This window comes from Strigops habroptila, chromosome 6 (genome assembly GCF_004027225.2).
Source record: "Strigops habroptila isolate Jane chromosome 6, bStrHab1.2.pri, whole genome shotgun sequence".
NCBI classification, from domain to species: domain Eukaryota; kingdom Metazoa; phylum Chordata; class Aves; order Psittaciformes; family Psittacidae; genus Strigops; species Strigops habroptila.
Genome location: NC_044282.2, coordinates 70,252,150 through 70,278,254, shown reverse-complemented (window position 1 = coordinate 70,278,254; position 26,105 = coordinate 70,252,150). Strand labels below are relative to the sequence as shown.

General features: G+C 47.9%; 1 protein-coding gene across 4 annotated transcripts in view; it reads right to left on the bottom strand.

The window, feature by feature from the left end:
* PAK5 (p21 (RAC1) activated kinase 5) overlaps positions 1-26,105 on the bottom strand; it is a 178,017-nt gene that overhangs the window by 70,461 nt on the left and 81,451 nt on the right. The window contains exon 1 of one of the 4 annotated variants that reach the window (XM_030490254.1): positions 20,853-21,163. The exons of 2 other annotated variants lie outside the window; for them this stretch is intronic. The gene's annotated coding sequence lies outside the window, so the exon portion shown is untranslated. Of the gene's footprint in view, positions 1-20,852; positions 21,164-26,105 lie in introns of those variants that run through there. One more of the 4 variants, XM_030490256.1, reaches the window with a different exon arrangement.

Below are 26,105 nucleotides of genomic sequence, written 5' to 3'. Positions count from 1 at the left end.
GGAATAGATCTTCCTTTGAAAAGTCAGTTTCTAAGAAATTTGAAAATATGGGTAGCATCATTATGTTCTGATTTTATTTGAGGCTTTCAACATAGTGGAAATTATCATAGGTAATAACTAAGTATCCTGGGCTGCATCAAAAGAAGCGTGACCAGCAGGTCGAAGGAGGTGATCCTGCCCCTCTACTCTGCTCTTGTGAGACCCCACTTGGAGTATTGTGTACAGTTCTGGTGTCCTCAACATAAGAAGGACATGGAGCCGTTGGAGCAAGTCCAGAGGAGGCCACGAGGATGAGCAGGGGCTGGAGCACCTCCCGTCTGGAGACAGGCTGAGAGAGTTGGGGCTGTTCAGCCTGGAGAAGAGAAGCTGCGTGGAGACCTCAGAGCAGCTTCCAGTGTCTGAAGGGGGCCTATAAGGGTGCTGGAGAGAGACTCTTCATCAGGGACTGTAGTGGTAGGACAAGGGGTAACGGGTTCAAACTTAAACAGGGGAGATTTAGGTTGGATATAAAGAAGCAGCTCTTCCCTGTGAGGGTGCTGAGGTGCTGGCACAGGGTGCCCAGAGAAGCTGGGGCTGCCCCATCCCTGGCAGTGTTCAAGGCCAGGTTGGACACAGGGGCTTGGAGCAACCTGCTCTAGTGGAAGGTATCCCTGCCCATGGCAGGGGTTTGGAACTAGATGATCTTAACGTCTTTTCCAACCCTATTTCCAACCCTATTTCAACTCCAAACTATTCTGTGATTCTGAAATATGTTCTCTTAAACTGCCTTAACATAGGGCTAACCACCGCTGGAGAGGTCCAGGGCACTGCTTTTGGTGCCACCAGACTCCCAGCAACCTTCCATGTACCTCTGGGCAGACACAAGGCAGACCCAAGTTCACCCTTGCAAACCTCTTTGCTGCTTCTGGGAACCAGCTTGTGTGTTGTTGGCTCAGTTGGGCTCGTCTCTCAAGGCACTGTTCTGGGCAGCTGATTGCAGCAATTTCCCTTCTTTGCTTTACCATTTGCAAAGTAATTACTCAGGGACATTAAAACACACCAGGTAAAACCCATCCGCGCTACCTATCCTGTCCTAGAAGTACCAGCCGATGTTTTCCCACACAGCATCAAAAAGAGCATCTCTTATGCTACTTATTAATGTTTAAACATGTTTATTTTGAGCTATAACAGCACTCTTTGATGCTGTGTAATGATCCAGGTAAAATAAAAATAGCTAAAAAAGGAAAACAAGACTGTTTGGCTGCTCTTCTGTCAAGCTGTTCTCAGAAGTCCAACAATTAAGGGGGAACATATCCATGCTGGAAAAGCTCAGTGAAGCAAGAGAAGTTATGAGTTAAGAATCCCTTGGAGCTACATCTTGCCTTTGACGTGGGTACACGTGTTGCTTGGTCATTTGGCCAGCAGGTTTGCCACCAACACAGGCTGAGGTTGGACACCGATCCATGAGCCTTTCATAGGGCTGCACCTCGCACTCAACTTAAGCAGTGTAGCACCAGGATCCATGTTTAGAGATTCATTTTAAGAGCTCATTTGGCAAAATACTTGCTCATTATCACTAACTAACTGGTGATTAAATTATCATATACTTTAATCTCAGATACTAGACAGCTTCCTCTGCCTGCTCTCCGAATTAAAGGGAGAGATTTCCCCATGCTGGGCAGCAGCTTTACAAGGACCAAGAAATCCCATCACTCTGCTAGCAAGCTCTCACAGTGCACTGAAATGCATCTCTATCTTTCCCCTGTAAATCTCAACTTTAAAAGGTAGGTGGCTATCAGGTAATAGTAAAAACAGTTTACCCAGTGTAGCTCATCCAAATTTGATGACAGAGACACAGAGCACTTTGTGGAGGTGGTTTAAAGCTATGGATGTTTGCGCTGAACCCCTGCAATGTTTGCAATGATTCAAAATGATTTAATGACACATCTGCTTTGGGTTTGTCTTTTTCCAAGCAGCGGGGTGCTGGAGAAGCGAATATATCAGCTTCTTCTTCTACTGTGAGCCTCACTTCACCATTCCTATGCCAAGGACACACTCTGCCCTACAGAGATAGGGATGGATGGATGGATGGATGATGCTCTCCAACCCACTCACTGCACTCAGCACAATGACTTTAGTGGAACTTTGGCAATGCAAACACCACAGACTGCTGGTGACAACCAGTAAGGAGGCATAAAAATAATATATTAAGGTGGGGATTTCCAGAAAGCCTGTCAGGAACCAGATCAACCTGAACTGAATTCCGTTAGGAGCTGAAAGTCCCAGCCTAAAGATCCTGCTGTTTCTGCCAGCGCCACATCGGTTCCCTTAGATCTATGAAATAAGGGCCTGACCCCTCTCCCAGCAAAAGCAGGGATTCCAGCAGTGAGGCAATGGTTTAGGAACAGGATTACAGGAAAATGCTGTCTACATCTACTAACTCCAGTACAGGTGACACAAGAAGTCTTTGTGGAGCACCTTGTCTTCTTCCCTGGCTATAAAGAGAACCCACAGCCCCTCTGACACATATTTCTGCTCAGTGCCCAAAGTTAGTCCTACTATTAGTTAGTCCTATTAGTCCCAGACTATTGCAGAGGTCTGTGCTTTGCCTAAGGCTTGTTTAAGCCCCACTAAAGCCCTCAAACAAGGCTTGAAATACTGTTGCTGCAGCGCACAGGATTAACGCTGGTCCTTCTGCAGAGGGGTGAATGTCATTTGCAGAACTGTGCTAATTCCTGATTTGAATTTAGATGATGTTTTTAAATAAAAAGCAAGCTCGGAACATCCACTGGGAATCTGCGACTTGGATAAACCTTAATAAGTCACTAAATATGAGTTACTATTGGAAAAGCGCTCAGACTGCAGTGCATGTATAAAAATAATAGTAATTAAAAAAGGGAGATCACTTCTAGAGAATAGAGAATAATGGCTTCAGACTGTGTATTATGGGCACAGCTGATGTGTTCAGAACGGCATGACAGCATTAATGAGCTCACGATCAGCAAGCTCGATCTCCAAAATACACTCTCATGAAGAAAGAGCAGAGGAATAGGAAAGGAGGAGGCTCTGCCCAAATAGGTGTTTTTCCTCAAAGGAAAGCAGGAAGAATTGGGAGAAGGAAGTCTCTGGGGCAGATGGGATCAGGAGACCAGGAGCAAGGAAACAGCAAAATCCTGCTGCTATTCCAGCCAGACTCTGCCAGTGCTGATATTCGGTGTAGCATGCTATCAGAACTCAGGCAAATGGGTGGTAACAAAGCTCAGGAAGCACCAGACTCCCCAGCATTTTGGCATGCCTAATTTATCAGCATCTTCACATCAACCCATACTTCACATCAAACCAAGGATGATTTTACAGCACCAAATAAGTGGTAGCTGCAGCAGTAACTCCAACAAATACCCACCCGTGACAAGCAGCTAACAGGAGCATCCTGCCACAGCTCCTGATTGCCCATCAACACCACCCCAGGGTGCTCCAGCAGCGCTTTCAGTGCCATGAGCCTCTTTCACAGGTCCTAGTTTGTTTTGGCTTATTCTTTTAAATGCAGACACTACTAGATACTTATATAGAAGGAGGAAACCCCAAACCAGCTGATTCCACACCATCTTACATTGGTATACCAACTCTAAAGCAACAAGAAACCTTCACATTAGTGCTTTTCCCTCCACAGGTATTTCTTAGACGATGAATCTTCAACAGATCTCCCCAAACCAGTGGTGGGTTAAAGCAAAAGACAATCCTACATTTATCTCAAAGGTGGTGGTGGCAAAACCTCCCATGAGTGGCAAGGAAGTTTGGCATCTTCAACTGGATTAGCACCCAGCCCACATCTCTGCATCACTCAAAGGATGAAAAAGGCTTTCCAGAGAGAAAGCAGCAGCTGCACTGAAGAATTCAATTTAAAGTACATTTACTTTCAAAGTGGGCGAAAAGATGTCTCTTAACTCCTCATCTTTCATATTGTGGACTTCAGTAAAATGGATGTTCTTTCCTTTTTAAAAGTCATGCAATTTAATGGGATGCTTCCCAGCAGGCTGCATCTGTTTTAAATGTTTGCATTCAAAATGTGGAACCACTCCCTCCTTCCCCCTTAATTTTAGCTAGAATTATGAATACTCCATTTGCTTCAACATATCCTAAGCAGATGAGCCTCAGAAAACCACAACGTTAATCTGGGACAATCCCTTGGGATACATTGCATTTGGGCAATGCCATGGCGGGACTTGGTAGCTGCAGTCCATGCAGGTATCAGCAGTATAAGGAGGGAGAGGACCCTGCAGGCAGAATTTAGGGCTGATGTACAATTTGGGCTGTTTTCTGTGTTTCTGGCTGAAACACCACAGTAAAATGCTCTGAAGTGCTCAAAGCATGGATGAACAAACAGCTTTGGAAGAGGTTCAGAGCCATGGTGACTTGAGCAGACTCCTGGAGCAGGTCAAGCCTTGCTGCGGAAGGGCAGCATCCCCTAAGCAAACCAGTCCCAAGCTTGGAAAAGTGGAACAATCACAGGGAAATGTTAAGAGCAGGAATGAAAAGCACATCTCAGGGTAACGCTTCTTATAGGAGTGAATGCCATAGAATCATAGAATGGTTAGGGCTGGAAAAGGACCTTAAGATCATAAAATTCTCCAATTTCAAAGAAGGTCAGAATTTGGTAACATTTGCAGAAAAAGAAGCAAACAGTGCTTAGGCAGTCCCACTGAAGAGGGGTGTGTGTATAAAAACAGTAAAGAAGCCAAAGATTGAATAGATGCATACGTTTAGACAAATGGTAGACCACCCAAAACCCAAATGATGATCAGGAACATTTCAAAGCAGCTTATTGCTACAAAAGGCTATGGATGGATAGGTACTGCATGACTTTTTAGGGAAAAGATTAACAATACAGTGCAGATTACGCAGGAATGACAGAGCAGGGACAGTGCTGGATGCCCAAGAAAGCTCAAAGCTCCAGAGGAAAGCAAGCTAATGGCATCGGCACATCCCCAGTCAGATGCAATGCCATGCCCAGTTCCAGGCAGCATGGCAGAGATATGTCAGTGTGGCTGTGACCTGATCCTCTGGCTCTTCTGCTCTTCCTTCACAGGCAACAAGAATGGAACCATAGAATGGTTTGGGTTCAACGCACCTTAAAGCTCATCCAGTTCCAACTGCCACGGGCAGGGACACCTTCCACTAGAGCAGGTTGCTCCAAGCCCCTGTGTCCAACCTGGCCTTGAACACTGCCAGGGATGGGGCAGCCACAGCTTCTCTGGGCACCCTGTGCCAGCGCCTCAGCACCCCCACAGGGAAGTGGAAAATCCCAGTGACTTCAGTGTTGGCTGGGCAACCATGGCGATGGCCTGTGACTGTTGAGACTGAACTTCCTGACATCAGAAACAACCACTTCTCAGTCAAAAATACTTCTAAAATGTCAAGTTCAATTCAACACTGGGAAACACAAAGCAAGTGACAGGGCAGGGACAGAAACCTTCACTTTGCAGGCACAGCAATGGTCTCTCAACCATTCAGGATCAGGAAAGGATCCTGAAAACCTTACAAACAATCCCCTATAAACATCAGCCTAATGTTCTGCAATAATTAAAATGAAAATATTGAGTCAAGAGCTGTTACGTGACAGAGGGAGGGACTAAAACCAGCAAATAACCTGATGGATCAGTATGTGTTGAGGCATTGACTCTGTTGAGGGTCAGGCTCTGGCTGCATCTGCCTGGGGCTTTGCTGCAGCTTGCTCAGCTGCACCAGCAATTCTTCTATTGACCAGGGGGCTTATCCTTGTACATAACCATAATGCTTGTACAGAGAGCTGTAACAGGCAGGTATTCTGTGGAGGATGAAACATTGATGATCCCAGCACAATCAGGTGGTGCAGAGGAAGAGCAGCACAGCATGAAATAGCTGGGGATAGCATTGCATCCCAAGAACGGGCGCAGGATGCCATGCAGAGAGGTGCAGGAAGATTGGAGAGGGGGCACAGGATGCTACTGGACCCCCCATAGGCAACGCTGCATAAGCCCCATAAATATTTCACCAACAGTCAAAGAAATGCAGAGCTCAACAAAATCAGTTTTAGGGGTAGCAGAGAGAATGAGGAACAAGTATCCGATGTGTTTAAGATACTCTACATACAGTAAATATGGATAAAACATGAGGATGCAGACTAAGAAAGAGCATGTAAAAGCACGCTGGAAAACATAAATACATTTATTATCCCAAGCGGATCCTAGAGCCCAGAGGAAGAAACCTCCAACCTCCACCTCCTGCTTCTCCCAGCAAGGAAGAATAAATGCCACCATCAGCACCGTGCTCCTCCTGGAAGCAGCGTGGGACACTGAGGACTTGCTGCCTTTTTGTCATTGTTGCTTTTGATACTAAGAGCGGTCAGGGCTAGAAGCAGAAATGCTTTATTGGAGAAGAGGCATCCTGAATGTACAGAAGGGTTGGTAAGGTTAAAAGGGGATAAAACACCTCTACAAGACAGCAATTTCCACCTGCAAAATTGGTCTGTTTGGTTGAATTCGAATTGAACTTCTGCTGGTTCCATCTCAATTTCCCGGCAGGCTTTGATGCACCATACAAGAAGCCAGACATGCCTGCAGAGGAGCCAGGGAAGAAGAAAGAAAACCAAAAACTTGCCCCTGTGCTGCCCTACTTTTTCCCCAGAGGCAGTGGAAGGGTGAGCAGAGAAAGGCACAGATGGTGTTTAGCAACATTTAACTTATTATTGGGACTACTTCTGTAGTGGGATTTCTTATTTTCCTTTTCTTTGTCTCTAGGAAGTCGAGTTGCACTAACAATAACCGTTTCTTTACGGGGTTAAGATTTCTATTACACTAACAATACATTCTTGGCTTTGCAAATAAGATGCACTTCCTTTTGCTTGTAACAAGATTTCAAGTGCAAGACTGCACTGATTACAGTGACTGGCAAGCTTAATATGAACATTTAAACTCCGAGAATCAGTTTTGGTGTTAGGGTTTGGGGTTTTGATCATGTTTTTAAAGTTCCTATATTTTGGCAGATTCCCCCTCACCCCCTTCTCAATTTTTGGACCAGGACACATCAAACATCTCCATGCCAATAAACCAAGACACCTTCAAATGGACACCCCTCTCTGGCAACAAAGCCCATTGACATTTAGGTTCCTCCAGAACCCCAGACCTGATGGCCTCCAGGATGATGGTCAGAGTAGCAGAAGAGCAGCAAGTCTGAAGATGTCCTTATTCTTCTGAGCAGAACACAAACCCCATTACTTTTATTGGCCACAGAAGAAGAGGATAAAATCAGCAGTGACTGAAAGAAGAGCTATAGAAACAGAAGAGAAAATAATTTCTTAACCTCCAAACTATCACTGTGACAACAGAGAGAGCAATCAGGGATGAGAAGCAGGCTGCCAACGTACAGAGAATGAAGTTATCTCACAGGAGGATATTTGCACTAGCACTCAATGACTGAAGCTGGGAGATTAGTTAGCTATTTTATGTAAGAAAGACTGCTTGAATAATCAGTTTTTCTGATGTTGCCATGTCTTTTCATTTGTTAGCATGGAGCATAATTGCTGCTTGTAAAGCTGAATGACTTTAAATTAGATGGGAAGATGGTCGTCGCAATGATAAATTTGAATGTTCCCGTTCAAAGTTGTAGGTTTAAAAATACGAGTTGAAACATGATGGAATAATTAATTTGGCAGCAGTCACTTAATTTGTCCTCTTCCTTTTGTTTCGTCCTTCTTATCTGCTTTTAAGCTATACCAGTACGTACATCCACATACAGGAAATGAAAAGCAGGAAAATAATACATTTATCTAGATCAACCCCCTTGTTGGACCTGGAAGCCTTCAATACAGTCAACACCAGTGATTAAGCCCAGATTACATCAAAACAAACTTGCCATGACACTCTTAATACTTCTATTTGGCATTGACCCAAATATTTGGCTTGGTTTTATCCTCTCTCCAAACACTGACCAATGTCACAGACTTATCCTGGCTGGAGAAGCCCCTGTGCCCCTTAAGGGAAGGGACTTTAAAGCTCACCCAGTTCCAACCCCTGCCACGGGCAGGGACACCTTCCCCTAGAGCAGGTTGCTCCAAGCCCCTGTGTCCAACCTGGCCTTGAACACTGCCAGGGATGGGGCAGCCACAGCTTCTCTGGGCACCCTGTGCCAGCGCCTCAGCACCCTCACAGGGTTCCCTTATTCCTAATGTCTAATCTCAATCTCCCTCTGTCAGGCTAAAGCCATTCCCCCTTGTCCTACCCCTACAGGCCCTTGCCCAAAGCGCCGCTCCATATTTCTTGTAGGCCCCCTTTAGGTACTGGAAGTCTATTATAAGGTCTCCCCTTAAGGAGCCTTCTCTTCTCCAGGCTGAACAAGCCCAGCTCTCTCAGCCTGTCTCCATGGGAGAGGTGCTCCAGCCCTCGCAGCATCTTCATGGCCTCCTCTGGAATCACTCAATCACGACTCGATTACGGCAGCAATCAAGATAACTATTTCTCACCAGCCGACGCAGCTGAGCTTTGTCATTTTGCATTTTTCCTCTCTCTGTTTTAACTACCTTTCCAAAATTCCTCTCTCTCCTATTTCTTTTCTCCCTACCAAAGTGCTTCCCACATTCCTGAAGGCACCCACCACCCTGACTGCAGGAATTCTGCAGTCTGTGTTTATACACCGGTGTACTTGGCAGTGCCTTTTATCTGGAAAGGCAAAGCCGGGAGTGGGGAGAAAGCACGGCCAGATAAAGGATGGAGGAAGCAAAGGGCAGGAGAGGCTCCCGCTCACAGCCTTTGATCAGACAACTTCCAATCACTTGAAAACTTAAGGGGGGTTCAGGGTCATTCGTTCTTCCTCGAGCGTGCTCTGCTTTCAGCATGCGGATGATGAGAGAGCTGCGATGAAGATGATGCACCGGGGAGAGGAGATTTTAGTAACTGGGGCGGGGGAGAAGAGGCAGCGTGTGGTGAGAGGGGGAGGAAAAGGAGCCTATATAAAGCAGCAGAATTCAGAAGCAGTCAGTGCTTTCTTAGGAGAGAAAAGAGGGAGACAGCAGAGTTGGGGGGATTTTGGAGCTGCCAGATATGTTATAAAAGGGAGCTGAGACCCAGCCACATCTTGGAGTAATGCTTATCCTATGGATCAAACTCAAACCCAAGGTACGCCCATCCTGCCACCTTTCCAAATGCACAAGGAAATTTTCAGGTCCAGATCCCACTAAAGGCAGGAGCCTGATGGCCTCCCAAGGTCTGGAATCCAAGTAAAGTGTTTGCGGAATTACTGCATCGAGATCAAAGCTTCACTGGGCAGAGGCACCAGGGTCAAAGCAAGATAACATCCCCAAGCAAAGCCACACGCCCCACTCCATCTTCTGCTTTCCAAAATGCACCAAATGAACTAAAGCATTAACAGATCTTCCAGCACAGCCTCCAGAAATGTGGCATTAGGGAAAGGCTGAACTGTGGGAGCTGATGGGCCCTGGCTGTGCCTCATGCTGTAAGAACCTGTGCTGCTCTGTGGGTCTGGGCGCTCCTGCCTCACTCAGCCAAGGCACTGGAAGTTTCCACCCGTGGGTACTGAGAGAGAACAAACGAAGAAACAACTGCTGCACCGTGCTCAGTCTTGTGTATGAAACAGCATACATAATTAGAGCTGCCTGCATATGCAAAGGCTCAAAATAAAGTCAGCAACTTCTACTGTTGCTTCTTGATTTTGGCAGGTGTCACTTCCCCACCTGGCATCCTTATGATGTCTTTGGTAAAGACTAAGATAATAGTTGTGATCATCCAGCAATTGTTTTTTGTAAACACACATGGGTCTGCCTCACATAATCCAGTACCTGCTGTACACTTCACCTCCCTGTAACCATGCAAAGAACTTACCCAAGTCCTGCACATCCCTCAACCCCAGCACGTGGACCTGCATCCCACCCACCCGTGATCCTGCTACCCGATGGCTCTCTGCTCGTGCTGGCGGCTTGTTTCCTCATCCATTCACACAATGTTCTCCCAAGGCTGGGTTTTGTTGGCACGGACCCCCAAAGTGTCTTCCCGAGCACATACAGTACTACTAGGAAAGCCATCATGGCAGATAATAGCACTCTTATGCCAAGTACAAATCATCTCTAACCTACTTTTTCTTTAACTCTAAGGGTTTTTTCTGCAATTTTGAACTATAACTAACCACAGGTTCCCAATGTCTGTCTTTAAGAGTTGGGGGAGTGAAGGGAATCTCTCCTTGATTCATCAAGACACCAATGTACACACTTCTCCTTAAGAGCATAAGTCAAATTTAATTCAGTTTGAGTATTTATGCTAAAATAACTCAAGGAACTGATGACCCAGTCAGTCCTTGGACTGAAATCTGGGATCATACAATTGGAAACCTCTATATTCCCCTGCTGATCAAGCCACAGACCTCTCTACGCCAGCATTAGCTGTGGGCAGCACGGATCACCACAGGCTGTCGTGGTCAGTGGGGGGGATCTGCCCTGTCCTGCTGTGGCATGTCAACCAAATCATGGCAATAGCCAGACACACAAAGTTTCCTAGACAGGCTCCTCCTTTGATGGGCTACCTTCTTATTTGCTCCAAAGTCAACTCTTCTGGCTGTCCCAAAGTTAACTCTACATTAGCTTTCTCTTTCCATTGTCAGCATTTTGCAGTGAAATCTCAAGGAAGCTATGCCCCCATCCCAAATTTCAGTCCAACTCAGAATCCCCCGTCCAGGCACAAGTGACTTTGCACATCGTTTCCTGAGACTCGTTTCTCTGAAGCAATACAGTACAAATGGTATCCTCTACATACTCTAATACTCTACAACTCTTACAAAAGCTGCTTTGAACTGTTAAGTAACCCAACAGATGGTCCAAATCCCTTCCCCTGCACACACCAGACCTGCTGCTCACTCGCAAATTCAGAGCCATCAACTTTTACAGGAATCTTAGCCTAAGAGATGAAGAGCAATTCTAAACCCCACGTGATTACAAACACCAGTAAACAGCTAATTCCCATTTTACACAGAGTAACAGAGGAGAAAAAAAGAGGCATGGCCTTTACCTGGCCTTGCTCTGGATGGCACCACAGATTTACTACGAAAGGGCAGCAGTGAAGTCTCCTACGTGTAGAACTCTATTACTATTACATAATATGCTATCATGTATTTACCAGCTCACTGTGAAGTGCTGTCATAAATATTTAAACTGTGATCACAAAGTAAGCGAGTTGTCTTTGCTTCTGTGTTCCCGGTTCTTGCTCCTTGCTCTCTTGGGCCCACGGTGAAGAAAGTCTTGCTGTGCAGAAGCTAAAAGTGCTACACGTCAGCCAAGCTGGACGCACATACCTGACTTCCAGTAAAGCAAAAGGGACTTAATCTTGGTATTAAAAGGTCTTTCTAAAGCGGGGCCTCTTAATGGTCATTATGGGCAAGCTTGTCATCAGCGAGGCTCCCTCTCTGAACTCCTGCCTGACTGCATTAGTTATTACATTTGATAGCTTTATAGCATTATTTGAAGCTTGCTATTTACCCAGTTACACAAGAGCCAGCGGCTTAGAGCCCGCTCTCTGCCTGGGCTGCAAATCTCTGCAACTACCACCAAAATAGCCCAGATTTTATGACCCGTTCAGCTTAATGATAAACCCTTGGATTTCTGTTCCAGGCTAGTGAGCAATGGGAGATCAAGGGCTAAAGCTCTGATTTATCTGCAGGCCAAGGGAGATGTTATTTCCACATTTCTTATTTTTCCTCATCATTTGCCATGACGATTGCAATGCTTTGCTGTGACATCATGGCAACTCTTAGTGTTATTTACATCAAAATCAATACCACACTTGGTCCTTGCACAGTGCTGGCACTGGTATTTCCTCTCCCAGCAGGATGGGAACATTGCTGGAGTGGTTTTCCATCCTCTCCCCAGCCTGAGCAGTGGATTCTGTTACAGACATGCTAATTCCCCACCTTCTTGGTGTCGTGGAAGGCAATGGTTTTGAACATGCAAATCCTGTTGGAGGTGGGGGAACGGCTGCGGAAGAAAGGCTGCTCTGCTTTGCACCGGCTCTGTTCATTCGTGATGCTTTATATGCAATGCCAGCAGTGCCTGGAGTTGAGATAAATTCTGTTTCATGCTGCTTCATATCCAGACCCATGAAAAGAGCAGGCAGTACTGTAGAGAGACGCTACTCAGCGTGGCCTAGTATCTGCTTTTATTGTAAATCTCACTCTTTTAACAGTTTCTCTGAAAACCCCATGCCTCCGAGATCAGGGGATTGCAAGAAAATCTCCAATTTGCTCTCCAAATTTGCTTTAAAAGGAAAGAAAGAGAAAATTAAATGCCCTGTGTTCTAGGCTGAAGTCCATGAGGACCACAAATGTTCATGTAACTCGGAGGATCACACTGGCTTTAACATACCATAAAGCCAGACTCTTGCCATCTTAGAGCCTGACCCAGGGCTGGTCACTGGCTTCAGCAAGGGCTGGTGGGAGCATCACAGAGTGACAGGGAGAGAGGTTGGGAAAATGTTAAAGACCACCACGATATGATGAAGTTAATCACACCTTCAAGTTATTTTCTTCTTAGATTATTACAGCTATTTGACTACGCTGTACAGCTATACCAAAACTACTTAAGTAATACTGAGAAAGGATGGGGAAAGTAAACATTAAAGGGCAAATTTTGAGTAGCTCGGATTTACAGAGTGAAGCAGATGCTTAATATAATAAAGGAAACTTGTCAGGGGAATGGAGCATTATCCAATCTTTGCCTTGATCGACAGCTTGACAGTCTTTCACCCATTTGGAAAAAAAATGTCTTTTGAAAGTACTAGTTAGCAATTATCACCAATTTTCCCATTAAGCCCATGAAAAAAAAATATAGTTGCAGTTTAATTTCTAGCTAAATCAGAAGAGTTGACTGTTTTTCTTTCTCTTCCACACTTGGAAACCAAAGAGCAATAGCAAGATGCTGTTACATCAGTAAGAGAGACACCAAAGAGCAAAGTAAACAGGAAGATACATTGTATTAGAATAAAAGTGGCAGAAGCAATGGTACAAAAGCACCCAAAACCCCTTTAACCCTCAGTTAAAGGTCCCTCACAAATAGCAGCATCAGGTTGTTGCACAAAAATAAGCAACAACAAAATACCAAGTTTTATCAGATACTGATGAAACAGTCAAAATGCTTCTTCAAGCAGAAGTTTATAAGAAACATGAGCCATGGAGGTATTGGTTTCCCACATTACAACAATCCCGGGGGGCTGTCGCACTGGTGATGTCCAAACTCAGACTGGATTGCCCAAGAAGAAAGAAGCCCTTTAAAGGCTTTAACTTAAGCTCATTAGAGCAAACCTTTCTCTTGGAAGGAAGCAGCCCTGCTGATGGGTGGCGCATTCCATACTCCTCTTCCCAAAAAGAGGAAAAAAATCTCCTTATTGTCAGCCTGTTAAAGAGATCATAAGCCCCTTTTCAGCTGGCAATGCTCTGCATCAGTCCTTAAATTATTCACCTCATGCCTTCTATTTCTTCAGTACTTGAAAAAGCCCTACTTACTCTCCCTGTGAATCCTGGCACTGCTAAGAGCTGGTCCTCAGAGGCTGGGTAGGGAAAGCACAGATGTGGGATGGATGTTCCACTTTTGGCAATTTTGGTACTTTATCTCTAACACAATGAAAACTGAGGGACACACTTGTACCCCTAATAAGAGCCTTGTGTTTCTCTTGCTTCCCAGCACCAGGTCTCGACTCTCACCTCCATTCAAGCGCAGGTTCCTCCCGTCTCACCCCTAGGAATAAATCCTCCATGGCATGCAAGGCACGTGGGTTTGCACATGTTTCCCCAAAACAGTTTTCAGGGTATGTATTACACCATCTGCTTTAAGCTGAGCCCTATCATCAGAACTCAGTCTTGGCACGAGAGCTATTGCCAATAACTACTTTCATTCACTGCCAATCCCTCCCTAACTTCCAGTAGGACGGGGCTCTTTCCATGGAGCCACGCAAATGCAACTACAGACATCTAGACATGGGATTTTTCCAATTTGTTTGCTTTTCTACTTCCCATCCTTCATTTACTGCCCTAAAAACGTCAGAACAGAGAGCAAGAACTTAAAAGGCAATCACCACCTGCAACCATTATAGCAACACTGAACTATTTTGGCAGCCAGGCCTCTCTCAACACATGCTTACAGAGCCTGTATCGCTCGTGCTGGGAAGATGCAATATACTCCCTGGCTTTAGGATGCATCATTTCAAGCTCGTGCATAAAACATGGGAGCACTCGGAGATTTCCTAGAGCAGGCAATGGCTTAGATTACAGCCACTGCCTTGGTGCTGGAGCACTTCCCAGTAGCACACTAAACTTTATGTTGCCAATAAAAAATCCCTGGTAATGTTGCTTCCCCAAACCCTGCCAGCACGTCCCATGGTGTGGATGGTGCCTCCCCACTAACAGCACCGTGCTCCACAAACAGCTTTTCCATCAATGCTTTGGTCTCAGCTGCAGCTCAGCAATGGGGTTTTCTGCCCTTTCATTATTTTTCCTCTGTGACACAAAGCATGAATAGGAAGTTTTGCTGTTTGGAAGAGAGGGGTTCAGCGAGTGCAACAGAGAGAAATTCATGTACCATTATGCCTTCCTGCATGCTTCAAAGTCTGGGATAGAGGCACAGCTTGGGGAGCATTTACTTTGTGCTCACCTTGCTCTCAGGAAAACCTTCCTCCTTCTTCAGCCTAGAAAATCACCTCTTTCTGTAAAGAACAAACCCAAGTACCCTCCAAAGCCTAGGAGAAATGCAGCAAATCTGTTGCTTTTGAGGTCTTTCCACTCAAGGTAGGGACAAGTTCAATAGATGCAAACCCAGGCTTCTGTGACAAAGGTAGGATTTGGTTGAAAAACAAAACCATTTAAGCATTGTGGCATTTTACTTACATTTTATGAGGAGGTCAGTAGCAATGGTCAGAACCATATGTCATTTCTATGTCCTTCAGTTGTACCTTAAGAGCCCTTCTGTGAGTAGGGGCTAGGAGAGTCATGATAAATCTTTTAAATGTATTTATTTACGTGGCCCAAACAGCCCAAGGAGGCATTAAACGTTGTTGTTATAATCCTGTAAAGTACTAAAACCCTCCTGGGATGGATATCCTGGACCGGATAGTTCTGCACTTTTGGAAAAAGAACTAAAACTAAACACCTGAAAGTGCTTTCCAAAAGCAATTGCCACAATCCCTCCTGCTCCCCAGAGGGGAGCAGTGGCACACAGAGGTTAAATAACCTCTTGAGGTGCTCAGCGAGCAGCACAGCCCGGATTAGAGCCACGGTGCCTCCTGACTCCATGCTCAACCCAGCGCCTTAAATAGCTGCAGTGCAAGGAATTAGCTCTGTCCTCTCTGCATGCATCCAACTCGGGGAATGGGGAAGCTGGAGTTTAACTTAATGGTATGAAAATACCTGTGGAGAATACCAGGAAAGAAATCTTGACAACTACCCCCTAAATCACCTGGCTGAAGGCAGAGGGGAAAGCCGCTGTGCAGATTTTACTGCCACCAGTCTGGAAGAGTCAGTTATTCACAGGCAGCAGAGCATGTCACAATAAAAGGTTTATAGGGGCCATCACCAGGATCATTCTTGTGCCATTTACTTGTTCCACTTTCTGTTTGTTGGCATTTCTTTTGTCCTCTCCTTTGTCACCAGGGATCTCTCCATCATTCCCTTTCTGGGGTACCTTCATTGCTAGGAAAACGGCAGAACTTTTGCTAATGAAGGGGTTTAGTGACATTGCACATTTTTATTTGCATTGTAGAAACACACAATAATGCAAAGTTAACAGTAATATCCAACACGGGGGGGTTTCCTCCATCAGAGGTGACCGTGCATGCCTCCTTCCACTATTCCCTATAGCTGCAGTCTCTCTTTTACTCTTCCAGCTGCCTCCAGCAGGGAACAATAAATCTAACACACAGTTGAAGAAAGGAAAATCTCTATTGCTATTTTTGGCACCCACGTTCCTTGGCTTAACCTATTTCTGGAAGAGCATCTTTGTTCAGCAAAATCAAACCCCTCACCCCTGTGACACCGCAGCGGCATGTCCCGCTGCAGGCAGAGCCATGTGCCAGCGGCAAGATCCACAGCAGAGCCGGCACACAGAGCAAAGCCAGGATAGCCCACAAGGAAAACGATGGGAGCTGGGATTTCACTTGTGCTCGCCATCACTGCGTGCCCCGGAGCGAGTCACACCGCTCCTCTCCGTGCTTTGGTTATCCTCACCCCAGCACGTGGTGTACGCACCACCTTATGGCAGGGTGGAAACAGGGCTCACTACATGTCCTTACAGCCCACAAGGACCCCAATTTAGGTGGTTTGCAAGATATAAATATTAATTTGTATATACAGCTCATGTTTTAATAAAAGCTTTGCTTAGGAGATAAGAAACGTCAGAAATAAGAAGCTGCAGCCCAGCCTGTAAAAGTTAACAACTTGATTCACACAGTTTTGTTTTGTTGGCTTGATTTTAAAAGACATTCAAGCTCTGTCTGCTCTGAAACGTAATTACCTTTGTACTTCCACCAGATGCACCTTCCACAAGCGGAAGCACTCCTACATGGCCCAGGAAAAGGAAAAAATCGTTGGAAAAGATGCAAACCAGGGGAGTTGGTATGTCAGGGCTGGCTCTGCAGGATGCAATGGGAGCACATGCCTCTCGTGTCACTGCACTCACTCGTTCAGCACAGAAAGGGATAATCCTTGAACCTTTAAGGCACAAGACTTGGCTCAATGCTGACATTTTGTGCCCGGGCTGCTCTCAACAGGCATGGCTGAACCACACAAGAACCACACTCTGTGGCAAGTCTCAGCCCCAAAGCACCATCCAAAGTCCTGCCCTCGGAGCTGCTTCTCTCCAGGAAAAGAACAAATAAAGAAAGAAAAAGCAGCTAAACATTCATTTAGATAGAAAATACATTGTTTTGTTGGTTGTGGGGCCAGCCCTCCAAGTGCAACGCTGAGCCCTGCTGTGCTTGGTGACAGGCAGCTGACACACCAGCACTAACAGCAAGTCTCTGGTGAATCTCCGTGGCCTAATGGATTAAAGGCTTAATTAGAGCTACCTGAACATTAAATATCATTAGAGAGTGCTGAAACTTGCTCTGGAGGAAGGTGGGGAGTTGCCCTTTAAATGGCCAAGTAACTAACTGGGGTTTGCGCACCGTTGTTCACGTTTTTGCAACATTCCAGTTTTCAGCTCTTTTCCCTTGCTAATGAAGCCAGTGCAGTCGTGCATCAGTCAGCGCTCTGGTGCACCTCAGCGCCAACCAAAGCTGAATTGAATGGGGGAAATCATCTCAAAATACTAACTTTTATATCAATAGCGAAGGTAGATACCCTGTGAAGCTCCGACTGAGGAAGAGACGAACCCATATCAGACACTGGAGAAGCTGCAAAGGAGGACTGAGGCTCTGTTGGCCATGTAATCCGTTTTTTGAGCAAATAGTTGTATAAAAACACCTTTCATACTTCGAATTGCTATTGAGAGTAGTAAGATTGTATGGAAATGTTGAGTAGATTAGAATTAATGGAAAAAATAGAGTATAATTGGAAAATGGTAAAAAGTGTATGTCCTCCAGATGTGAGGGATGTAAGGACATCCTATAAGCAACAGGACAAGGGAGAATGGCTTTAAACTGAAAGAGGGGGGATTGAGATCAGATAATAAAGAAGCAGCTCTTCCCTGTGAGGGTGCTGAGGCGCTGGCACAGGGTGCCCAGAGAAGCTGTGGCTGCCCCATCCCTGGCAGTGTTCAAGGCCAGGTTGGACACAGAGGCTTGGAGCAACCTGCTCTAGTGGAAGGTGTCCCTGCCCGTGGCAGCGGGTTGGAACTGGGTGAGCTTTAAGGTCCCTTCCAACACAAACCAGTCTGTGATTCTATGATCAACCACATGAAGTTCTCATCACAGTGTTTCTGGTTTTACCTGGCTGCAGTCACCGACCATCCCACCCCACCATGACAAGAGAAGGTTCACTTGGTTTCACCCAGGGAAACCTGGCCAAACCCTGCAGCAGACCCAACAGACCAACTCCACTGAATTCAGTGAGAGGCAAAGCAGAGACAGCCCCAGGAACTCCTCCAGCACCACTCCAGTGGTGCCAAACAGCACCAGGAGCAGGAATCCCGAGGAGGTGTTTTACCAGGAGGTTGTTGTTTGAGCTTTATGCACATTTGATGCCCAGTTCAGCTGCTGTTACCCACAGACACCTGTTAGCAGCTCCAACGCGTGCCATGTCGCAGACTTGGGTTTGGAGCTTTTGCAGAGGAAACCGGTAGAACCGGAGTGAGTTTATGTATTGGAACAAGGAGATGCCAAACACTTCAGATCCTTAATTGGAGCAGCTTCAAAGCAATAACTGAATTTAAGAGTTGAGTGTGATCAGACAGGAGGAGCAGAGATGCAGGCACTCTTCCTCTTCTGTTTCCCATACCTCCCCGACAGAGCACAGCACCCTGACAGATCTGTGCCAGCATCACCTCCTGGGCTTCGGCCACGTGAACTGGAGTCTCCTTCGACTCAGCTTTAAACCCAAACTCCGTGCTCCAACTAATGTCAAAGAGAACAGTTTGCCTCCCTTATTTCAGCAGCAAATCTGAGGTAATTTTGTTTCCCAATTATTAGTTTTCGAAGTAAGAGTTGCCCAAATCACTGTTACTTTGGCAAAATAACAGTTGGGAAACAAAGGTTGAAAGCAAGAACCTTACTCTTTACACAATTCTACTTTAGAATGATGCTCAGACTTCACTGAAAGCCAAATGTTCACCTACTGTGAGTATCTGTGATTGATGAAGATGGCCAGAAAAGAGGGAAAATAAAGCCCTTGAGAAGCAAACAGGGGTGGCCAAAGTAACAAGGGAATGGAATGAGCAATGGGATTTACTGGGTCTGGCTCTGCACGGGTGTTGCCAAGGGGATTCGCTGATGACTTATAGGGGGGTTCTTCACAACACCACTTCTCTGTGCGGAAATGACCACTCTGAGCCCCTCTGATAAGTGGTTCAACAGTTGCTACAGCTGAGCAATGCGCACACACAGTGACTGGTAACCCCTCATTTCCTCAGAATAAGGTTAAAAGACTGCAAAAGTGAGTAATAGCACTCAGAGCTTCTGCACCAAGGGAAGGCAGGACTAGGGCAGACTGGTCTAACAGCTCCTGATGAAATTAATCTCTCATTGAAGGAGCAGTTTCACCTGGATCAAAACCATTTGTGAACACATTTGAAGCAGCAGAAAGTTCAGCTTCAGCACGCTCAATGTGAGAGTGAGCCTTTCCCTCGATTCAAACCATGTTTTTACCCAGTTCATCTCCAATTAATGCATTTGACAGCACAAAACCATAATCCCACACTAAACAAAGACCTTCCCTCAACCTGAGAGGAGCTACAAACAAAAACCCGACTAAACCACAGCCAGTAAATCGCAGTGAGTAACTCCCGGAGCTGTACCTGGCACAGCAGCAGCAGCTCTGACACCAGTGCCCTGCCCCACAGGTCCCTCCATCCCCACCGACAAACAGGAGAGCCACTGCTCACCATGGGGGGATCAGTAACCACCGAGCAGCAACACTTCAGCAGGAAGAAAGCAGCAATGCAAAGGGCCATTTTGTGAACCTCGAATCCAAACAGAAAAGCTTCTACAGCTTCTGCTCGACCTGGCTCCGGGGGTGCAGGGAGCCAGGGAGCTCCACAAGCGACACTAAACCCACTCTCTGTGTCAGGAACATCACCCTCAACAGACATCCAGAGCGATTCCCCATCACCTCAAATGCATCCTACACATAACAAGAGGTGTGCAACGCTCACAGCCACCAACACCAGCTTCTGCACAGGGCAGAGGAGCGTGGCTCCTACTCCCGTCCTAAGTGGCGGTATTTAAAGTTTCCCGGCACAATAAAGGCAATAAATCTCGAGCGGTGATTCCCTAAGTGCTGTCTGGGCAGCAAGGACCACACAGCTCTATCTCACCGCAGGTACCAATTCTCTGCCTTCATTTTGCAGATGCTAAAGCATCTGAAAGCAAATTCTACAATGAAGGGGAATGCTGCCAGCGGGGTGGTCTTGCTGCTGGCCCCTCTCGAGTTGGTGGGAATTTTATCCTAATGGCAATCACAGCACATTTGGTCTGACACTGAGTATTTGGGAAGAAATAAAATGCCCATTGTTTCTTTACGCTAGCAGAGGGCTGGTGTGTAACAAAGAGGAAGGCGGGCAGCCTGCGTGCTGCTAGGAAATCCTCCAGGTCTGATCGATACCCAGACCTGGGCTGAGGCTGGAGCGGTATTCCAGCACGGCAGCCCCTCCGCAGCTCATGTTATTCAGCTACGATGACCTGAGCCTTAATGCACAAGCAAACACGAACGGAGCCGACTGCAGGCGTTTCTAACCCTCTGTGTGCAAACCCACCAGCGGTCAGAGGCGCACGGGTGCACGGGGAGCGTTCGGGAGCGGCTGTGCGACGCTCCGGGTGAGACCCAGCGGCATGCACGGAAAGTTGGGAGCAACTTCTGGCAATACACGAGCAGAAACCAAAACGCCCCTTACAACAAAAGCCATTGATGCGGCCAACAACCCCGCCGAGGTGCTCAACGCGCAACCAGCGCCGCCGGGGCAGCCCCGCTCGCCCGGCGCCAGCCCTCCGCGTCTCGGCCCGCCCCGCTCAGGTGGGCGAGGGGATGCCCGGGACGCGCCTTTGTCTCCCGGCCCGCTGCGGCCCCGCCGGGGCGGGCACCGGCTGCCAGGACGTGCGGCCCCACCGCGCTGCGGGCAGCGCCGCGGCCCCGCAAGGTCGAGCCTCCGCCCGCGCCGCGCCCCCTGCGCGGATCCCGGCACCGCGCCGCTCCGCCGCCCCTACCTCGGCCGCCGCCGTCACGCCGCCCCCAGCGCCATGTTCCCGCGCCGGCTACATCCGGGCCGCGGCGGCAGCGGTTCGGCTCGGCTCGGCTCGGCCCGGCCCGGATCCGCTCGGCTCCGTTCGGCTCGGCTCGGCTCGGCGCTGCCCGCAGGTGCCGCCGCCCGCCCCCCGCGCGCGCCGGGGCCGGGGCGGGGCGGGGCGGGGCGAGGCTCCTCCCCCGCGCGGGGAACAGCGCCCCGCCCAGCGCGTGCCCGCTGCGCGCGGGGTGAGCGCCGCCGGGCGCGAGCCCGCCCCCAACATCTGCCCCAACATCTGTGCGGGGGGGGGGGCTGAGGCCGGGCGGGCAGCGGTGGCGCGCGCGCGCACACACACACATACACACACACACAAGCACACACACAGAGCCCTGTGTGCACCGACCCATCCACCCATCCACCCATCCATCCATCCCTGCATGCACCAACCCATCCACCCATCTGCCCATCCACCCATCCCTGCATGCACCGACCCATCCACCCATTCACCTATCCACCCATCCACCCATCCATCCATCCATCCATCCCTGTATGCACCAACTCATCCACCCATCCACCCATCCACCCATCCCTGCGTGCACCGACCCATCCACCCATCCACCCATCCCTGCATGCACCGACCCATCCACCCATCCATCCATCCGTCCATCCATCCCTGCATGCACCGACCCATCCATCCACCCATCCACCTGTCCATCCATCCATGCATCCATCCGTGCATGCACCAACTAAAGCACCATGCACCCACCCAGCCGTGCGTGCATCAACCCATCCATCCATCCATCTGTGCACGCACCAATCCATCCATCCATCCATCCTCAATCCATCCATCCCTGCACACATCAACCCGTCCGTCCATCCATCCATCCATCCCCCTGCGCATGCACCAGCTAAAGCACCGTGCACCCACCCATCCGTGCATGCACCAATCCATCCATCCACCCATCCCTGCATGCATCAACCCATCCATCCATCCATCCCTGCGTGCGCCAACCCACCCACCCACCCATCCCTGCATGCACCAACCCATCCATCCATCCATCCATCCCTGCATGCACCAACCCATCCATCCACCCATCCATCCATCCCTGCCTGCACCAGCCCACCCATCCATCCATCCCTGAGTGCACCAACCCATCCATCCATCCATCCATCCACCCATCCATCCATCCCTGCGTGCACCAACCCATCCATCCATCCATGCATGCACCAACCAAAGCACCGTGCACCTACCCACCAGTGCATGCACCAATCCATCCATCCATGCATCCACCCACCCATGCACGTACTAACCCCTCCATCCATCCATGCATCAGCCAATGCATCCATGCACCCAACCACCCACAAACACACCAACTTGTGCACCCATCCATGCTTGCACCAACCCATTAATCCATGCACACACCAATCCATCTATGCACCTGCCACACATGCACCAGTCCATCCATTCATTCATGCACCAACTTATGCACCCACCCATGTTTGTACCAACCCACCCATCCATTCATGCACCAACCAATGCACACACCCCCCCTCCACCAACTTGTGCACCCACCCATGCAGGCACTAACGCATCCATCCATGCACACACCAATCCATCTATCCATGCGTGCACCAGCCAATGCACCCATGCACCCACAAATGCATTTACTAACCCGTACACCCATGCATGTACCAACTCGTGCACCACCCCTGCACTCCTACACCCACATATTGCCCACCCATGCATGCACCAACCCATCTCCCATCCATCCAACCACCCGCACCCCAATTTATGCACCCATTCCCCAACACATCCACCCACCCAATCCACATCCCGACTCAGCAACCAGCCCCCCCCACACCCACCCATATATCCACCCATCCATCCACCCATGATTCACCCACTTCCTTCTGCACTTGGACCTCAGTCATTATATATGTATTTTATACAGATAACCATACAATAAAGGTACATATCGGTCCTTCCACATGTGAAATCAGGAGGGAGGTGATGGTGTGTGCTGATGGATGACCATAAACCACCCCTGCCAGGAAACACCAAGCACGGAGAGCAAAGAGCTGTTTGGGGGCACCTACAGGTGAAGACCCCTAGGAAGAAAAAACCTGGCTGGCCTGGTTGATACAGCCCTGCATGGGAGAGGAGGGATCTCATACTTATTGATGTTGCTTTAAAATAGGGTCCCATAGGAGACCTTGTAACAATCTTCCAATACCTAAAGGGGGTCTATCAGAAATCTGAAGAGGGGCTTTGCCAAGGGCATTTAGAGATAGGACAACAGGGAATGGCTTTAACCTGACAGAGAGGAGATTGAGATTAGACATTAGGAAGAACTTCTTCCCTGTGAGGGTGCTGAGGCGCTGGCACAGGGTGCCCAGAGAAGCTGTGGCTGCCCCATCCCTGGCAAGTGTTCAAGGCCAGGTTGGACACAGGGGCTTGGAGCAACCTGCTCTAGTGGAAGGTGTCCCTGCCCGTGGCAGGGGGTTGGAACTGGATGAGCTTTAAGGTCCCTTCCAGCCCACACCAGTCTGTGATACTATGAAACATGCTCTTCCATTATTCATAATGTTTGCTTCTACCTTCTTCACTTTCCCCTCAATCCCTGCTCTGCCTAACACTGCAAGATGAGATGACCTCCCTTTGGTCTGGCAGCACCCAGTGTTCAGTGTTGGCTAGGACAGCAAACTGCCTGCTCCAGCCTCCAAACCCAGGCATGGTGGTGGTGGGCATGGACAGATGCAGTCAAAAATACTACATAAAGCTGTTCAGAACTTCTGGTCCATAATTTCAACCCCTGAATGTGGAATTCAGATGCAGACTGATAGGGCCACCCTGAGTGGGTGCCACTGCTGAAGTCGCTCTGTTGCTCCTGCTTTCCATTGGGTTGCAGTGGGGTTTGTGGCCAGAAGCAGCATTTGAAGTCAGTGGCCACTGAAGGATGTTCAAGCTTCTGGGAAAAAACCAAACAAACCAACTCCCCAAAACCCCAATGCAGGCTAAAACTTTAACTTGAGCAAAAAGACCTCACCACAGAGCTAAAACCTTTCCCTGGTGCCTCAAACTAGAAATAACGTGGGATGAGGTGGTGAAGGTTTCCCTGCTCTGAGTCAGCATGAATGAATGACATGTGTCTGTAACACGAGGTGTTGCATGTCACATCTTGGCACGGCACATATGGCTTCTGGCAGGGGAAGAGAAATAAATCAAGCCTTTGCTGTTCTGTCTTTAGTCTCAAGTGGGATTTGGAGGAAACTGTCCCAGTGAATTGGCAAAATGGGCTGAGAACAGCCAAAACCACAGTGCTGGGAGATAGGCACTGCACCGCTGTGAGAGCATCGAGGGAGGGAGGCAGCAATGATCTGCTGCTTCTCTCCCTCAGATAAAATAAAAGGAGGTGGCAGAGCAGCTCGGTAACATGAACCTGCTGAGACTCACACTGAAGGCACATGAACGCATCCATCAGCACTGGAAAATCCCATCCTCTGTATTCCCAGAGAGCTCCACACTCCGCCATGACACTGAAGCCAACAAGAAATCAGATCTCTAACTTGGATATGAGTTTCTCCAGTTAAATCAACTGAACTACCTGAAGCATGAACTGGACTATGTAATCCCTTCAATGTGAAAAATGGATGTATGTATCCGTATATATACCCCCCAAAGCCCAAAGCTTTACAAAGAAGGTTCATTTTGCTTTTGCCTTATTCTTACACAAAATGGGATGAATCAGAAACTCAGCCCCTCAGCTCATTGCAGCTGCGCTGAGCTGGAGCTGATGCAAGTGAGAGGAGGATGGAAATGCAAAGTTCCTTTTCCAGAAAAAGCAGAGCAGTAGATTTTTTTTTTTAACTTATCTACATTAATTGCTTAAAATGCAATGATTTTTAATAAACCTGAACCGATGGCACTGAACATGGTGGCCTAAGTTTCACTGTAATATTGTAATAAATAGAAAACAAAACCCTACAAGTTTTAGGTGAAGTCAGGCCACTGCAGTGACTGAACTATTTGGTGAACCAGCTGGATCAGGAGGTGCTTGAGACTCTGAGTCCATTACATACAGACCCGTTTCTCCTTGGGATGCACAGGAAGATGTTCCTTCAGTTCACTCAAATTTGAGGAACCCATCAGGGCATGAAACCAAAGGGAGAGCAGGAGATTGCCTTTCCCCCGTATGAGTCATAGAATCATAGAATCATAGAATCGTAAGGGTTGGAAAGGACCTTAAGATCATCTAGTTCCAACCCCTCTGCCATGGGCAGGGACACCTTGCCCTAAACCATGTGGTTCAAGGCTCTGTCCAACCTGGCCTTGAACGCCGCCAGGGATGGAGCATCCACAACCTCCCTGGGCAACCCATTCCAGTGCTTCGCCACCCTCACTGTAAACAACTTCTTCCTTATATCTAGTCTAAACTTCCCCTGTTTAAGTTTGAACCCATTACCCCTTGTCCTACCACTACAGTCCCTAAGGAAGAGTCCCTCCCCAGCATCCTTGTAGACCCCCTTCAGATACTAGAAGGCTGCTATGAGTCTTTATAAGCATTCGGTGAAAGGAGACTACACAAATCTGGAGAGGAACTTTTTACAAGGGCATTTAGAGATAGGACAACAGGGAATGGCTTTAAGCTGAAAGAGGGGAGATTCAGATTAGATAGTAGGAAGAAATCCTTCTCTGTAAGGGTGCTGAGGCACTGGCACAGGGTGCCCAGAGAAGCTGTGGCTGCCCCATCCCTGGCAGTGTTCGAGGCCAGGTTGGACACAGGGGCTTGGAGCAACCTGCTCTAGTGGAAGGTGTCCCTGCCTGTGGCAGGGGGTTGGGACTGGATGAGCTTTAAGGTCCCTTCCAACACAAACCATTCCATGATTCCATGATTAGAAATAGCCCAGCCTGCTGTCGACAGGTAATATTTTCCATATTCAAAATGTCCTTTTCAAATGCAGACTGAGTTTTGACAACTGTATTCTTCCCTTTGCCCCACCTGTCCATCATATTTAAGATTACCATGCGATTTAAATGAGAGCACAGTAACGAATGTATATTTCTTACTCCTTTCTGCAGTGCACCTTGACACAAATTAACCTTAAAATTAGTCATGTAGCAGAGGTGTCAGTCATCAGCGTGGCACATGAAATGAAAAATGTTAAGTAACTTTAAACTTAGCATGCAAATTCTTACATAGATATGGTAATGGCATATCCTGCTCACAAGTGAAGA